Raw genomic sequence first — 12,166 nt, 5'->3', positions numbered from 1 at the left:
CTGTCACACAGCCTTCCCCAACCTGGTGCCCTCCAGATCTTTAAACTACAACTCTCGGCAACCTGACAGTTAGCCATGCTGACTGGGGATAATGGGAGTTGTATTGCAAAACAACTGCATGGCACCAGATTGAGGAAGGCTTCCCTCACATATGTGGTCTGGAGGCTATGCAAGGCTTTGAATGTGAACACCAGTGCCTTGACTGGAGTTTGGAAGCTAACTGGCAGCCAGTGCAGTTGCTGACTTTCCATCCAGCACCCTTCATTCAGTGTTTGTGAGTCACTGTGAAAAGGTAGCCCTAGCAGTCAAACCTAACGGTTTCAAGAGCAGAAAATAGCTTGAAAGGGTTTCAAAGACCTGAGGGGAGAGAAAAGGATGGGAAGAAGATAATAATGCCACTTTCAGTTCTTAATATCAAGGACAAAACTGTACAATGGGGAAACAGTCAGGTTCAAAACCTTAAAAGGAAACAGAGGGGCAGCAAAGAGCAATATAATTTAAAGTACAGATAGCTCCTTGTTTGTACCATAAGGAAAGGAAGTTATAATGTAAAGGTTACCTTCAGACTGTTAATATTGTATTCATTGTTAGACCTACTCCGAGTAGACCCTTTAAAATTAACATACATGACTAATTTAGGCCTGCTAATTTCAGTCGATCTACTCTGAGTAGGAGTTAGCTGGCTACAGCACTCCCTTTTCACAGGAAGGGTTCATTTGCATACTGGAAATTTAGGTTTGCACAATTAAAAGTGGATTAAAGAGCTCAGGCACAAGTAACCTACTTTTTCTTTTTGAAGGATCTTTTGCATTTAAGAAAGTGATGGGGAAATGAACTAATAAATGTGGGATAATCAACTGATTAACGGGAAGATGTGCAAGGAAATTGGGATGAAGTAAGGAGGGATGCAAACAAATCAAAACAAATGCTTAATAAAGCTCAGACATTGTCTTTCCTTCGCATAAGCTTTGGGAAAGCAAATCAGGATCAATGTTCCATAAACAGATTTTCTCTGGAGGGGCCCTAAAATCTCCTGTAGTAAATATGTGGGGAGTGGGGCATGGAGAGGTTGTACTTTGATGGTAGTGGCAATCGAAGGCCAAACTATACATTTAACACTTAATGAGCATCATACAGCGATGTCTCTGGATTTTCCTTAACTTCAAGTGAGGGGAGGGGTCTGCTGTTATCTAAGCCACAACACACAGGGAGGGGGGATTTATCACTGTCTCCCTCCAGCTATGATTGGGATCCTGGCAAGTCGGTCTGGATAACAATGCCTGCCCTCCGCCCAAAAAAATATACAGTATGCAATGAAAATGAGTCTCAAGATGTTGCTGCAGGCATCTCACAAAGCACAAAAATGAATTATTTTAAACCTTTCAAATAGCCTTAAAATACCTACAATGTAAAATCAATCTTCATTAAAACAAAAATACAACCTGAAACCAATAAAACAGTACAAAAAAATTAAAAAGCAAATAAAGCAGTGACAATTTGGGGGGTTCTTATGTATAAATTAGGGTCCAGTTTTCTGGATCAAGGAAAAGGATTTGAGTCCACTGTCGAATGTTGCTTCACCTCTGAAATGCATTCCACATTACAGGGGCAACCGCAGAAAATGCCTGTTTTTGAGACACCGCCCTAGTGATATTCTGCAGGGTGCAGTGCATTTTGGCCCTGAGTGTCATGAAGTAGTGATCCTGTGAGCAAGTATCGCTGGGTGGGGCCCCTCAGGCAGATGGTAACAATTAGCCCCCAAAGTGGGAGCATGTGATGGGGCTGGCTGGTTGCCAGCATTCCCCAGCCCCTATAAATCTTGGATTTAACATTTTAGACTTGCTGTTTGATGTTCTGTAGCTGGTGCTGGAGAAGAAGCCAATTGAACCTGGTAACCCATTTGGTGCCTACGTGTGATTGATTGGTAGCTTGGAGGGAGGACTCGGGTAAGCAACCCCCTCCTTGGCACCGAGATGAATGGGAGACTTGCTTAGGTGTCACTAGGGGGCAGGCTGGGCTGGCACTTCTTATGTCCTGAGGCTTTCTGGAACCATTTAGAAGCAATTGTCTTATTCTGATGCTTTTGCACACAATCCCATTTGCGGAACCTGTTTCGTTGCTCTGCAGAGACCTCCCTTTGCTTTGTTTCATTTTCATCAGTTACGCTGGGATGAAATTAGTCACTTGGTCAAATATTTAAAGACACTGGGCTCCAGGGGGTTCAGATCTTGTTCTTGGTATAAGCATCGCAGGCATCGCTTTGTATCACGCTAAAGGAGTGTGACACAAACTAAATTGGTGACTGGGCAAATATAGTCCCTATGCTGTGCTTGGGTCTTTCGAGAACATCTGTTGAAAAGCGACATTGTACATTCTTTTGTAATTCAAGAGAATCTTTAATAAAAACTATTTCAGAAAATGTTTTTATCAGTCGTACTATCCTTGCACTTGTCCTTATGCTTCACAATCAGTATAATATCCAATTCCCATATAAAAGATGTCATGAGGTGGGGCTACAGCTGCAACCCCATAGCCCCATTGCTCAGCCTCTCAAGCAAGAATGCAAGGCACACATGGAGATGGCTTAAGAAGCATGTGTTTACTGCATGAAAAATCAAGTTAGCAAAATTCACAGTACAGTGCAGAAGGCAACATAATTATCATTTTCTTTTATTTAGAAGTGTTGTTAGTGTGTATGGAGACTGTACTACAAATGACTCAGTTGGTTTGTTTTCAAAGTAAATAGACTGTTGATGTCCTACAGTAAAGCAACTTTTACTCAAAAGGATGTTGGCGGTTCTGAAACCTTCACATTATTCCCCCCCCCCACCCACCCAAAGAAGAGGATTTAGGGATAGAGGAAGAATCTGCCTTAGTTGGATTCCAAAGCACACTCACCTTATCCAATCTGGGTGGATTATGACCTGGAACAGATCAATGGTCCACTTCAGAATCCGCGGTCCTGCAGATTCCATTATAAGGTGATCCAGGGGTTCTGCATTGCCTCCATCTCCCCACCCCCACCCCTTTATTTGTACCTCGGGTTACAGACGCTTCAGATTACAGACGCTTCAGGTTACAGACTCCGCTAATCCAGAATAGTACCTCGGGTTAAGAACTTTGCTTCAGGATGAGAACAGAAATTGTAATCCGGCGGCACAGTGGCGGCAGGAGGCCCCATTAGCTAAAGTGGTTCCTCAGGTTAAGTTCTTAACCAGAGATACCACTGTATTTAAAAATTGTGCAAGGAAAAATTGTATGGGGTGTGGGGGAAAGTATCTTTGTCCACAGTGTTTGCTCTGACGGTTACTGCTGAAAGCTGAACTAAGCATCCATGGATGGAATGCCATTGCATTCTCCCCAAAATGCCTGATATTCTAACCACTACCCATCTGCATCTTTCCATACTGTGCTTCTAACCACCTGGTTAGAAAATTTCGCAGTGGTGCAGAGGGCAAATGCATGGAAACAAAACCACATTTGGTGTAAACTTCCTTGCAGAGAACAACCTGTGAAGGGCCCTTTGGCAAAAGTGGTGCTGGAATTTCAAGTATTAGGTGATGCATTATCCTTCCAGCTGTACATTTTTCCCACATCTCTTCAGAGAAGGATGCAATTCAGTAAAGTGCACTTCTGCCTTTTAAAAGCAACATGTGTTGTGGACCCTTATATTTAATCAGGTCACAAAGAAATGAATGAGTTGTACCAGCCTGGGAAAACAACTGATGATCAATGTGAAATCTCCAACTTGGGTAATAGCATGTTCCTCCCCCCTACATATTATAATGATTTTAAACACAGAGAGGACACTCCCCCTCTTTATAACATAACATAACATGCTATTTACATAGATGATCGGTAGCAGCCATATTTGCTCTCAAACTGCTGCATTAGTTTTGTACATTTCTAGGAGTGATTTATTGAGGAACCTTGAGAAGGTGTCAGCAAATTGTGCTATGTTGTGATCATTCTAAGTATTTCTCATGATGTGGTACTGACTAAAAAACCAGCTTACTTTATCACTGTAGGCAGAGGACAGCTTGTGTTTGTTGCACTATCTTCTATGAAAAATGACATTTGATTTCACTTGCTTAATATGAAATTCCATAACCCACACTGACAATCATTCTCATGCATCTTATTATTATTTATATACCACCCTGTACTGCAAGAAGATCAAACCTATCCATTCTGAAGGAAATCAGCCCTGAGTGCTCACTGGAAGGACAGATCGTGAAGCTGAGGCTCCAATACTTTGGCCACCTCATGAGAAGAGAAGACTCCATGGAAAAGACCTTGATGTTGGGAAAGATGGAGGGCACAAAGAGAAGGGGACGACAGAGGACAAGATGGCAGGACAGTGTTCTTGAAGCTACAAACATGAGTTTTACCAAACTGCAGGAGGCAGTGGAAGACAGGAGTGCCTGGTATGCTATGGTCCATGAGGTCACGAAGAGTCGGGCACGACTAAACAACAACAACAAATGCAGATATAAGGGGATACTTATGGGGTAGGGAATAATAAATACAGCATGTTGCACTAGGACCTGGGAGACCAGGACTCAAACCCCATTCAGACATTTCACTGGTTGACCTTGGGCTAGTCACTTAGTCAACCCATAGGGGGTTACAGAGCTATTGTGAGCATAAAATGGAGAGAAACAGAACCATGTTGGCCACTGGGAGCTTGTGGAATATATAATATGGAATATAAATGGAATAAAAATAATGGCAACATGGTGGCAGACTCAATATGGCTAGTGGAGGCATGGCCAAACTTGGCCCTCCAGCTGCTTTGGGACTACAATTCCCATCAACCATGAACACTGGTCCTGTTAGCTAGGGATGATGGGAGTTGTAGTCCCAAAATAGCTGGAGGGCCAACTTTGAATGTGAGCCAACATTGAGCAGTCACACTTTTCATTTTTAGGTATATACTTAAAATATCTAGATAGATGATAGTGTGTGTGTGTGTATGTATATATATATATATATATATATATATATATATATATATATATATATATATATATATATATGATAGACAGATAGACAGATGTTTTTAAAGTGTTCCAGAAGTTTTTATAGCACATTATTTTGCACCACTCTGTTGAAAACTCATGCCACTGATGAATAAATATTATATCCTGAAAGGACTCTCACGCTCTTCAGTAGCTTATAGATTTCATGTTTAGTGGGATCCTAGTACAGTTGGCATATAGGGAAAAAAAATTCTAAGACCATCAACATGAAGCACAAATAACTGAATAAAATTTGACAGCTCCTAGAAGAGACATTTCCATCATGAAAGTCTGCAGCTGGCTTCATCCAAATAAATATTTAAAATAGTCTCCTGGTTGAGGTGAACCCTAGTTACATTCTAATGGAATATGATGCTTAGAGTTCTTTTCTGCTACACAAATGCTTGTATGATGAAAAGTTCAGTGCAGCCTATTTTACTTTTGGCAGATCTCTGGTGCTTACATATCAACTATAAAAAGCAGGAGCTTGGTAGGTTTAATTATAATAAAGCCACAAAAATAGCAGATATGAGTTTGCAGCCAAGGACTCATTTCATTTTTTGTACTGGTGCCAGTCTAGCATGAGAATCTCTCAAAACTGAGTCAGTGAGGAACAAAAAAAGGAGTGACTGGGTGTTCATATCAGTTGCTAATCTGAGAAACAGCTGGTATCCATGGAATAAGCTTCCAAAAATATGTGCAACGTGTCGGTATAAGCCAAAAACCACACTTTTAAAAGCTTGGATATTGCTCAAAAACCAGCACAAACTGCTTTTGTACTAGGAAGTCCCAATTTCATGACAGCTCTCCCCCCCCCTTTTTTTTTAGTACTAAGGGCTGTAGTGGACCCACTGCACAGTTTATACATCTGCAGAGCCTTCCTCTGAAATGCAAATAAAGAAGTTTTTCTCCTCCACTCTCAGGATTGGAGAAATCCATCAGGCATGTGCATAGAATACCATATTTTTCGCCCCATAAGACACACTTTTTCCCTCCTAAAAGTAAGGGCAAATGTCGGTTCGTCTTATGGAGTGAATGTGTGGTCCCTGGAGCCAAATTGCCCATGGTTAAAAAGCAGATCGTGCTTTTTTTTAAAAAAGAAAGAGCTAAAGGCTAACAAGAGGGAAAGAGGGGTGTTGAAAAGAAGCCGCTCAGCAGCTGATTGCAAGAGATCAGGGAGGGAGATAAGGGATGCTAGCTTCCTTCCCGGCCAGCCCCCTTGCCCAGGCCTCAATTGTTGAATGTTCTGCAGAGGGAGGCTGTTTGTTTCCCCAGCAACATGTGACTGGCTGATTGGATTTTTTCCCTTTGCAAAGTAAACTCAACAACTTTGAGATGATCCTTTTAAAAATGGGGCTTTTCCTCTTTGCAAAAGAAGCTGCACAACTGTGAGCTGGTCCCCCCCAAAACAGGGCTTTCTCCCCTTTTCTCCTCTGAAAACTAAGTGCGTCTTAAAAGTCAGGTGCGTCTTATGGAGTGAAAAATACGGTACATAAGGAGGAATGATTAGAGAGGAAAACATTCTTTCACACCACATTATCCCCATCAGAAATGCCCTGCCATTTCATTAACTGAGGTTTTGTGGTTAGGAAATGGATGGGGAAAATCATTGCGAGTTTTGGACTGAAGCAATGATTAACAGGAAGTTGTATGTATACCCCACAAGCAAATCAGGAAGAATACAGTATTCATTTATGTATACCCACCTCACCAACTAATCAAACCAAATGCTCCGTGAAGTCCAGATATAATTTAACCTCCATGTAAGCTTTCTGCAAACAAATTGAGAAAAATGCTCAATAAGTAGGTCACCTGCAGGAACTCATAGAAATCTAGGAGAAATCCAGTATTATTCCTTATGTCAAAAGGCCAAAGGGAGGCAGAATATAGTGTCAAAACCTAGCACAGGCAATGCCAAGTAATGGAAATCGGCTTTAAAATTTAAGAGGACAAAGCCAATGTCATATATAATAATCAGAGTATAGGGGGGTGAGGGACTACAGACCTGGCTTACAAAACCCACTCCCATTTTTTCCCCATCCAGGGGCAGGGGAAAGACCCCTCCCCCAAATTCCACTGATTCCCCCCTCTTGTTGGCAACCCCCCAAAACCTGGTGCCTAATCCCAAGATTTTCCTGAGAGTCCCACTTTCTGTAGCAGAGGTTTCCTATAGAGCACAAGGAGCCTGGAATGGGAGGAGAGGGTGGGAAAGCCAGGTCACCATGACTGTATTTCGAAGGAAGGTAAACTTTGTATGCCACACAATTTTTTTTTAAAAAACCCCTTTCACAATAAAATATTTTTCATTAATTTATCAGATTGCTATTTACACAGCTATTCGAACAGATCACAAAATGTTCACATAGCATACAAGCACAGACAATTTGTTCAAGCTGCTTGGGTGGGGTGGGGGCGGAAATGCCTTTATTACTGAGAATTGCCATTACAAACTATACATGTCATCCACATGCATCTGAGTAAATCAGAAGCTTTTCCTCTACCTTCTGCGGCTTATGGATAAACTGCCAAGGCCAAGAACGTAAAGGTTAGTGCGACTAGTAGCTGCATATTAAAAAAATTGACGTGGGTGGTTCCTAATTGGTGGGCAGCGAAAGGTCAGGTTTAATATTTTAACCTCACTGGGGGAAAAGTAATAATAGCCTGTGCCAGTGAGAAATGTCCTCAAGAGCAGGTGCAAGACATACAGCAGAGCACTTAGATGTAGCAATTAAACTTGTAATACTGGGTGCAAAACAATTATGATCTACGCATCTTCCCTCAAATCACTTTATTATAAGGAGGCACTGTGTTGAAATAGAGGTTATATCAGCTAGAGACACATCGACCAATCTCAACAAGGCACGTTTCCCCCTAATCATCTCTGCTCTGTCAGTGTGCAGATCCAGACTTAGAGGCTTTGGAAGCATTAGAAATGTGAATCTTCAGATTACAGTCCATTTGGGTATGCTTAGCCTGAGTACGCCTGTTGTTACTAGCTTCTTTTCATAGCATGGGCGGGTGTGTGTGTGTGTGTGAGGAATAGCTCGGAAACATCCCAGTTCTCATCAGCACCCTGTAAAATCTGGATGCCATTTTTGCTTAGCAAATGAGAGAGCATTTATTTGAAAGGGTCTGGAAGGCTTTCTTATTATTTGGCATCCTGGCTGCAGACACCCCCCCCCCTGCATTTAAAGGAATCGTAGCTCTGTGAACTACATATCCCAGGATTCTAAATGCGCCTTAAATATATGGTGTGTATGCAGCTTGTGTGCAAATTCTCAGGTTCAAATGGACTGATGGAGATTAGAGAAGGTAAGGATTTCAACATACGCAGCTAGGAATTGGGCAGAATCTGGAACTGTCTTGCAAGGTTTGGGTGTGCTTATTTATATGGCCCCAAGTTGGACTTCCTTTTAAAGCCATAATTCCCAGCTCAGGCAGAAGGGCTGCTTTTCTGCCAGATCTCTGAACCCAGTTATGTGCCCTAAACCATGAGAGTGGTCTGTCTGTAAATGGGATATTGAAAAATGCCCGCCCAGTTTGCAAATACTTAATAATAATTACTTATGTTATACATTGCTGTGAAAGGCAAATGAAACTTTATTCTTTCCCCCTTAATGCCTGGAGCCAAAGTGGTGTGGAAAGGGATTCTGGAGAATATCCAGTATTAAATATCTTTCTACAGAGTTATGCAAAGTCTGGCATTTAAACAACTGCTTTTGGTTGAGAAACCATATTCCACCTTTCCAATTTTTAAATTGTATTTTGACATGTCTTCCTTTGAGATCAGATAGAAGCACAGTTGCGGCAAAATAATGGAGCAGCATAAGAGCACCCTCATTCCTTACCCCATCAAACATGCACTTGAATTCCCATGAGAAGAGATGGGAAGACAGATGTGGCCAGTGCAGGAAGACTTTTGTTTTGTTTTAACTTTATATTTCAGAAATACCAAAGTGAGGATTTGATATTTGTATCTTTTCACTGCTGGCTTAAGAGTAGGTTTTTGCAAGCCTCGTTGTCTGATAGTATTGTTCCTCTCTCCCTTCTGTTTTCACATCTCTATCCAATATACCTCTTTTTCATGAACCTTGACTTGCTAGGGCTTCAATCCTAAGGTGAAGGAGGTACCAAATTTAAAGTTGCTACAGCTGCGTTACCATACACCCTGCCGGGCTCAAGCTGGCAAGGCAAAAGTGAGGGCAGGGGAATATTCTTTGTGTGGGATGTAATCCATTGGTACAGTCAAATGCAACATTCTCTATTTCCCTAGAGTAGGCACATGCAGGGGGACATCTAGTCACTGTGACTTCCTGTCCTACTGACTGGAACATCCTCCCCCTGCATGTGAGATGAGAGATGGCCCTGGTTCTGCCTCACTCCACAAAAAAGCCGAGTCACACAGCCATTTTCTCAGTTGTTGTTTTCCTGTTGTCTTGCTTGTTCTATGTTTTGCTGCCATGCTGCTCTCCTGTAGCCATTTTGTTGTATTAATGATTTTGCTGTCTGCTGGCTCTCAGCCAGCAGCACATGAGTTCAGTCTCCATATGAGATGAACTCACTGTTTATAGTGTAACTACCAAGTACAGTGGTACCTCAGGTTACAGACTCCACTAATCCAGAAATAGTACCTTGGGTTAAGAACTTTGCTTCAGGATGAGAACAGATGCAGCGGCAGCAGCAGCGGGAGACCCCATTAGCTAAAGTGGTACCTCAGGTTAAGAACAGTTTCAGGTTAAGAACAGACCTCCAGAACAAATTAAGTTCTTAACCCAAGGTACCACTGTAAAGCTTGCCTTTCAGGGATCATATTGTGAACTGAAATGTGAGTAAATTTTTTGTTACTTTACTCAGAAAGACTCCTGTGTCTTTATTCGTTTAAGAGGGATTAAAGAGGACACCAGGAAATAATCTTAACTAAGAGATTCAAACGAATCTTCAAACTAGCTTCCAGCTACATTGAGGGGAATTTGCTCTGCTACAACACTTGCCAGCATGAATGAAGGAAGGATAATACTTATTCAATATACAGTATCCTTTCCTACTATCCTTAACATTCCCACACTTAGTTCCTTCATTCCATCTTTCAAATGTTTTCTAAAAGTGTTTTTGTTTGTTTTTCCTTTTTCCCTCCCAATGGGATCAATTCATATGGCATTGGGAACCAGGATGGGTTTGAACCCTTCAGATCCAAACCACTTCCTGGTCCTCTGGCACACACCCTTTTTGGTACCACCAACATCAGAATTCTGACATCAGCTAGGCTGGGTCATTTTAGAATCCAGCAGTGGCAGGGAGATAGGATCAATATTGGACAGGAAGATTCAAATTGGGGTTTCATGGAAGAGGAGGAAATCCACTTGGCCCCAACATGATGGTGAGCATACACCTTCCTTGGTAAGGAATTAATGGTTCTTCCATCCTACAGTAACCAAATCAGCAAGGAAGGGGGGATTTTTAGGGGCTTGGAAGCCCTGCTATAATTCCGATGCCTTCCCAAAATGCAGAGATGCCCAGCATAGACATAGACCAATGAAAGCATTGTTTTCCTTACCATTTGTTGACTGTTCATAGTTGTGACATTTGGTGAACTCTAGAGACAGACTGGCATCGAGGCAAGTCACTAATTTTGTAATGACCACTCCCCACATCAAATGGGGGGCACCTTTTGTGTGGTCGCACGCAGCCCTGCGGATCCCAGTGTGGCTCCCGGTAGTACGGGCTGGCTTCACCCTCCCCAGGCTGGATACCTGGAGGTCTCCGCCTACCTTAGCCAATCGCCCAATCCCGCCTGGGGAGGCATTGCCAGGGGATCGGCCAGGTAGGGGGAGGGACCACCCTGCCCACACAACAGAAGGTGAATAATTTTGCAATGGACACCACTATTGGTTTCAGTGGGTATACTATAGTTGGGATAGAAAAAAGACTGCTGAGAAAATAACAATGGGAGAATTGTTCAGCAGGGAACAGTACTGTAAAGTTTGCTGAAAGGCCACCCAGATGATGATAGGTGATAATGGTGATAATAGTAATTATCATGTTTGCTTTCACCATTCGTCAGAGCAAATTAAACAATGGGTGTAAATTATCACTTGGGTATCAGGCAGTATGTAAGGTTCATCTATAGTCTGAAGACTGACATACATAAATTTCAAATGCAGTAGAGAGCAGGAGCAATTGTTGAGCTTGTGTGTGATTGGGCCAAGAAGTGCATATGCCATCTAAGCTACTGTGAAGCTTCTGCTACAGCAGATCTCCTATTTAACAAACAAAAAGAACGTTTTGTTCCTTTTCACAGTGACAATGATCAGAAGGAGGATATTTAAGCTATAATGTAATTTCAAATATGATTAATATACGGTAACAAATGGAGTGATTTTTAAAAAATATACAACACTATTGTATTAGGCTTGGAAACGTGTTTAGCAATGTTCAGTTTGGGCTATCATTCCTCCTCACATGACACCCTCCTTGGTGACCTTTCCATCTTCCAACAAGGGATGGGGGAGAAATTAAATTCTGTTCTCATTTGAAGGCAAGTCTACTCAATTTACACTTTCTGAAACAATGTATGATTCAAAACACAGCCGTCCTTTGACGCCAGCTCTCCAGCCAAGTAATGTGTACATAAATGCATATGCTGGAATAAAGTGTTCACGAAAAAATGCACATATTAGCGAAAATAACATACAGAATTGCATTATATTAGGAAAAACTGCTTCACAAAAATGTGTACATTGGGAGAAATTGCAATATCAGAAGAAATTTGCACAAAAATGCTGATGAATTTTCATGTGGAGAACTGAATATTGGAAATAAGAGAAACCAGAATTGACAAATTTTCCCATCCCTAGCCCCAAATCTCTTCCACTCCTTCCAACTCCTTCCACTCCTTCCAACTCCTTCCACTCCTTCCCTTTCTGCCTTCAATTCCCCTTCCCTCTGTAGAACTAGCTTCATAGGAAATTATTCTAAAGAGCTGAAGTAATGTGAAGTGGTATGGCTATGAGATGTTGCTTGTCTTTTCATCTGGAGAACCATAGCTGGCCTATTTATATGCAGGGTTGTGATGCAGTATTGCAGCCTCACAATGATTACTCAAACGTAATTACCACTTAGTTCAGTGGAGCTTTCTCCCTAGTTTA

The sequence above is a fragment of the Zootoca vivipara genome, chromosome 8, assembly GCF_965207765.1.
Source record: "Zootoca vivipara chromosome 8, rZooViv2.hap1.1, whole genome shotgun sequence".
Lineage (NCBI taxonomy): Eukaryota > Metazoa > Chordata > Lepidosauria > Squamata > Lacertidae > Zootoca > Zootoca vivipara.
The sequence above is the reverse complement of the archived record's forward strand: the minus strand, read 5'-3'. Positions refer to the sequence as shown.